This window comes from Triticum aestivum, chromosome 7B (assembly GCF_018294505.1).
Source record: "Triticum aestivum cultivar Chinese Spring chromosome 7B, IWGSC CS RefSeq v2.1, whole genome shotgun sequence".
NCBI lineage: Eukaryota > Viridiplantae > Streptophyta > Magnoliopsida > Poales > Poaceae > Triticum > Triticum aestivum.
The window spans coordinates 130091291-130097872 of NC_057813.1; positions in this window are offsets into that span (position 1 = coordinate 130091291).

Below are 6582 nucleotides of genomic sequence, written 5' to 3' on the forward strand. Positions count from 1 at the left end.
TTGGGGGGGGGGGGTGGATGAACAGTGAGCGGTGGCGTTGCCTCTGGATGAACAGGACCCCGTGGTGTGGAGGGCTGGATGAACAGGACAACCCCGTGGAGGGCTGGATGTACAGTAGACGGTGGAGGGGTGGATGAACAGTAGCCCGTGGAGGGGTGGTTGAACAGGAGCCCGTGGAAAGGGGTGGTTGAATAGTAGCCGGTGGAGTAGCGCACGGTGGAGGCTGGATGAACAGGAGCCCGTGGATGAACAGTCACAGGTGGAGGCTGGAGGAGGTCGACGGTGGATGAATAGTAGCCCGTGGAGGCTGGAGGAGGTCGAAGGTGGAGATGAACAGTATCCCATAGAGTCCCGTTTTGCGGTACGCCACACCCCTCTCGATGAACAGGACCCTCGTTTCGACCGTAGCGCTCCAACACAAGTCGGTTTCGTCCGTTTTGCGGTACGCCACACCCCTCCCGATCAACAGGACCCTCGTTTCGACCGTAGGAGGTCTGTTTCGTCCGTTTTGCGGTACTCCACACCCCTCCCGATCAACAGGACCCCCATTTCGACCACAGGAGGTCTGTTTCCTCCGTTTTGCGGTACGCCGCACCCCTCCCGATGAACAGGATCCCGTTTCAAACGTGGCCGGTCGAACACAAGGCCGTTTCCTCCATTCTGCGGTACGCCAGGCCTTGTTTCCATCACCTGTTCCATCCAAGCCCTGTCGATGAACACAATGATGCATTCCGTTCCGACCCAGCCGGTTGGCTCCCCATGAACACGACGACGACGCTGTTTCTCCGTTCCGACCCAGCCAATGTACACGAGCTCTGGTCGTACGTATATATGCGTGAGTAGGCGTTCGAGACCCCACCCATATGTACACATACGTGGCCATATTTTCTTTCTTGCACACTGGCCGCTGTACGTTTGTGTACATGCTACGTGCGCGCCTCTACTACGACACGTGCGCGCCTCTACATCGACCAGTATATTTGTACGTACACGTTCGCGACCAGAATGACAACACTACGTATGCTTCGACCAGGTGGGTACCGACTGTCAGGCACTTCCTTGCGTGCGAAGATGTAGCTGGTGGGTCCCAGCAGTCGGGGGGAGAATCGTTTTGTTTTTTTTGCCCGGACGCACTTCCTTGCGTGTGAATGTGTAGCTGGTGGGTCCCAACAGTCAGGGGGTGAATCATTTTGTTTTTTTTTGCCCGGACGCACTTCCTTGCGTGCGAAGGTGTAGCTGGTGGGTCCCTGCAGTCAGGGGGAATGTTTTTTTTTGCGAAATACGGTGGCCCATCCAGTGGGTCCCTGCTATCAGGTGGAGGAATAATTATTTTGCACGTAATAAGGAGGCACTTCCTTGCTGCGGCCATGGACCCAGCTGTCAGCCTCTCCACGTACAGTCCACGTCCGGTGGAAGCCGTTCCTTGACCACGTTGACCACACCGCGCCGAGAGCACCAGGGCGGTGGACGATAGCGAGGCCTAGGAAGGGGACGATGCGGAGCCGGGGAAGACGCGGCAGTGGATGTAAATGCGTAGAGGAGTACGAGGGTTCACTGGTTTGCTGCGGTGTGAGGCTACCGTCGCCGCAGAATAACAAGGGGTGTGGGTGAGTAGAGGGATGGCCTGGCCAGCGGTGGGAGTAGTAGGCGGCGGTGAGGCCTCCGCCGCATCGCAGCCGGCCACGGGAGGCAGGAGCACGAGGCATGACCGGCGCTGGTTTGGGCGGCTGGAGCAAGAAGACCAGAGGTTGAAGAAGCACTACGGCCGTTGGATGGACATCGTACGGTCACTAGAGCTAGAATCGTGCATATTGACTAAGTTGACAAAGCCCTCCGTCCCTGTCAACTTAGTAGGCCCACAAGTCAGCCTACCACTATACTGGGTCCCATCTAATGGGGGGAGTATTCATTTTTTCTTTGTGCGTAATAAGGAGGCACTTCCTTGCGTGCGAAGATATAGCTGGTGGGTCCGAGCTGTTAGCGGCGGTAACGTTTTTTCTGCGAAATACAGAGGCCCTTTCGGTGGTCCCTGATGTCAGGTGGAGGAAGCATTATTTTGCGCTTAATAAGGAGGCATTTCCTTGCGTGCGGCCGTGGACCCAGCTGTCGGCCTCTCCATGTACAGTCCACTTCAGATGCATGTCGGTCGTTGACCATGTTGACCAGGCCGTGCCGAGAGCACCAGGGTGGTGGACGACGGTGAGGCCTAGGATGGGAACGACACGGAGGCAGGGAAGACTCGACAGTTGTTTCCCACGTGGAGGGGAGTACGACTGTACAAGGGTTTACTGGTTCGTCTGCCGTCGCTGGAGAATAACAGCAGGTGTGGGTGAGTAGAGGGATGGCTAGGCTAGCGATGGTAGTACAGCGGGGCGGTGAGGCCTGCGCGGCAGCACAGCCGGCCACGGGGAGGAGGGAGCAGGCAGTCCTGCCGGCGCTTGTTTGAGCGGCTGGAGCATGAAGAGCAGAGATTGAAGAAGCACGACGGCCGTTGGATGGACATCCAATAGTCACTGCTCTCGTGTGTTGACTAAGTTGACAGGGTGTTGCGTGTGCTTCAACCTTTTTTTTTATGAAAGCATACGCGTCAACCTGTAGTAGGCGCACAAGTCATCCTCAAATCTGTGGAAAACAGCAGACAGCCCATCTGCCATTATTTCTAATAATGTACAACCCATTTGCTAATTCTTAAGAATTTTTTTGGAGCCCATCTTCTTTTTGTTAGCATTACACCCCATATTGTGGCCACGGTTAAAAACTATATGAAATTTTGCATATTTCTGTGCGGTCAACTGTTTTTCATCCAGAAATATCGATTCACATTCAAACTATTTTGAAAAATAATATATATAAATATAAAATCCAAATAATTCTCCACGCATAAAAATCAATGGAATTTAAAATCTTGTAATGAAAAAAATTGAAACTAATTCCCAGTTTGATGTGTTTTAAAAATGTACAACCGATTTCTGGGCAAACCGAATGAAACTCTCCTCGTCTTGAAAGATTTGCAGCCCACCAGGGCCGATAAAGCAAGTAGGCCTTCTTTGGGTATTCCTTTAAAAAAAATAGAACTAGGCTAGCCATTTTCAGCAAGAAAAAAACACAATTGGGCTCATGATGTGGTAAACATAAATAAAACCCTGGCTAGACGGGCCACGGCCCCCGCATAGCCCCATTGTTACCCTGATCCGTCGCTAAAAGTAGTATAAATAACAACTGCTTGTTCCTCAAAAAAAAAACTGCGCGACCTGTTGGGTCCCTGGTGTCAGTCGCTCGTAGTGTAATTATCTCATTTATTGACTACGTTGACATTGGCGTGAGCCCGAGTTGTCCAACCATTAGGAGGAACCATATTTTTGGGCTTGTAATACAGAGGCACTTGCTTGCGTACTGCCATGACGCTGGTGGGTCCCTACTATCATCCTCTCCACGTACAGTCATCTCCTTGTTCCTCTCGTTTGTTGACGACGTTGACAATGCAAGAGGGCGGCGCACCGCGCATGGCGAGCGAACCAAGGCCGCAAGGCGGAGGACGACAGCGAGGCCTCGGATGGAATGATCAGGAGCCGTGGAAGATGCGCCAGTCCACTCGCAGGCGAAGGGGAGTACGAGGGTTGACTGGTTCGGGTGCGCGTGCGTGTTGGAGCTAACATCGCCGGAGAATAACAGGACGTGTGGGGGAATAGAGGGAGGTACTGGCTAACGTTGGAGGGTACGTACGGTAGGGCGGCGGAGGCGCAACCAGCCATGGGATGCCGGAGCAGGCGGAGCCGACGGGGTGGTTCGGTTTGGGCGGCTGGAGGAAGAAGACAAGAGATAGAAGATACACGACAAATGTTGGATGTCAATCCAACGGCTGGTAGACAGAATGGTTTGTTGACTGGCTAGGCTATTTCCTCGCGGGTCCCAAATGTCAGAATCCAAATCTGTCATGGTCATGCAGCCTTTCATATGAAAATTTACAGCCCATTTGATGTGCTAGTTCGAAATAAGTTTGTGGGTGCTCGTGGGGGCTAATCACTTGGCTTCTGTAATGCACAGTGAGCTCAAGCAGCTGGCGAGAGTGATGTTATGTCCCTTGGTTGGGATTTGTTACAATATTTCACTCTAAATTAAACGAATGGCAAGCCATGCCTTGTTTCAAAGAAAATATGACAGTCACAGCCGAGTTGAAAAGGGCATGAACATCTAACTCCAGCTTACAAACTATACAAAAGCACGAGGGTTAATTGTTCATCAGGTTTACAAAAAAACCCAGGTTGAAAAGGGCAACAACATCTAACTCCAGCACTATTTTCGGCAGTCACAATCAAATGGATCGGTCAGGTCCATAGAATGAACATCCTGGGTCGTAAAATTTACTGGATTATGACCACAATATGTTGTAAATAGAAGCCCGTCATGTTCAGATGCTCTTTTGCCCACCTGAAACTCCTTTTTTTTGCTCTTCGACATACCCATCCGTCAAAACCATGCTGCTGATAAACTTAAGCCTCATGGACAATAGTAACATCGCATTCAGCAGGAAGAATGTGACAATTCTAGTGTTCGCACGATTGACTACATATCGTTCTAGCGTTATTGTCTTCAATCGAATCTCATGAGAAGTGAGAAAATCCCGATGCTTACGAATCCACCGATTGGTTATAACTTTCTTACCCCGTCCTGTTGCCTAAATAGACATGAAGATTGAAAACAGTTAAGGTCTAAAAAAAGAGTGTCGAAATAGCAACAACTGAATGGTTAATTCTAGTACACTATATGCGGGCTTCCAATGTGCGTGTGAAATTATCACCTTTATATACAACTTCTCCAGACATGGAAAGCATTGCAGCAGGCCAATAATCTTGTTGAGATCAAAACTAATCATTTGGATATATAAGATCTTGATAGAATCCAGCACCATTGATAGGCCATCCATGGAGAAACTCTTCATTGAGCATACAACATAATATTAGTACAAAATGAGTACTCCAAGATGATATATAACTTATGGGCAGAAATTTAAAATGTAGCTTATGGTTACAAGTGTAGATGATAATATAAAGTACCTGAAGAACTGTGGAGCCAAACACCATATTGAAATGAGCACAGAGATCATGTATTACACCCAAGGTCTCCAGTTTAGGCGCAGGGAGGATGGTTATTTGCAACGGTGAATAACTAGAATCAAGGATCAACCTTTGAAGTGAAGGGGCATCTTGGATGATGAGCTGCCTTCCGTCAAAAGAAATTCCAATTCTTACAAGGTTAGGCGACTTTATTTGGAGACAACCGATTCTAACTGTGAAAACAAGCACCAAGCACTCCAGGGCAGGGCAACTGGAGTAGATGATGCTGTGCAATGAGGCCTCTGATATACGAACCCACACAAGTGAAAGTTTCTTGAGAAATGGGTGTCGAAGGTTTAGTACCAGATTTTCTGGTAGGTAGCACAGCACAAAGGTGGCGGTGTGGAGAGAGGAGGAAAACCGCGAGATGGACATCGGTGCTGAGGGCACAAGTTCATGGCGTTTGGTATGTGGTATGTGATTTCCAGGGGAATAGTAGAACTCAAGCAACTGCAGTTCTGTGAATTCAGGGGATTTCAGCGAGGCGTCCACCGTGTAGGGCATGGTATGCTTGCTCAGGTAGCATGTCAGGATGCAGAGGCTTTGAACGGAGCCCTGGTGGGAGGAGATGATGGCTCTGGAGATTTCAAAATCATTGAAGAGAGATAGATGATGACAGTCGAGATTAAAGGGCATGGCGTGCCATAGAGGGCGCCACCGAATTGAGAGGACTTGGGTGCGGCAGCAATCCTTCGTGGGGAGAAGCAAGATGATCTCCCCAAGGACGGCGTCCGGGAGATCGCTGATGCGGTCCACCCGAGATTCTACGGGTTCCTGGGATCCGGTGGGGGCAGGGTTGCCGCTTCTCCCCATGCTACCGGGTGCGGGATCTACAACAGGCGTCGCCGCTGGCGAGAGCCTCATCTTCTTGGCGCTGGGGTCAGGCGAATCCATTTTCCTCGAGGGCGTCGCGTCGCGCTCACAGATTTGAGCAGAGTAACAAATGATGAGCCTAGTTGTAGTGCGAGTGAAGAAGAAGGGGAGCTGAGGTTTTTTCTGTAGTTGTGAGGAAGAAGGGGCGCTGAGGTTTTCTGTAGGAGTGAGGTGAGGAATTTGGGGGTACGAGTGGAGCGAGCTGACGTGAGGTGGGTGGGAGCGAGGAGAAAGAAGAGCACCTAGGTTTTTTGGGGGGCAGTGTGCTGGGTGTGGGTAGCGCCTCTCTTCAGTAAATATAGGGCTTTTGAATTGATTTTACTATTTACTAGTGTGGCTAGGCTGTTTTGTCTTCAGCCCAGAGAAACAATTACTACTAGTACAGTGGAGACACTCTACAGCTACCCAGAAAACAATTACTACTAGTACAGTGGAGACACTCTACCACTTCTGGCTCCTCCTAGATCATTGAAATGTCTCCCTCTACTAAATGTCGTTATGCTTTTGTTCACCGACATGCGGGCCATGCAGCACACGGGCCCAAATGCCATCCACCAAATTAGAAGGCAGTATGCAGGCGGAGAGTCACCCCGAT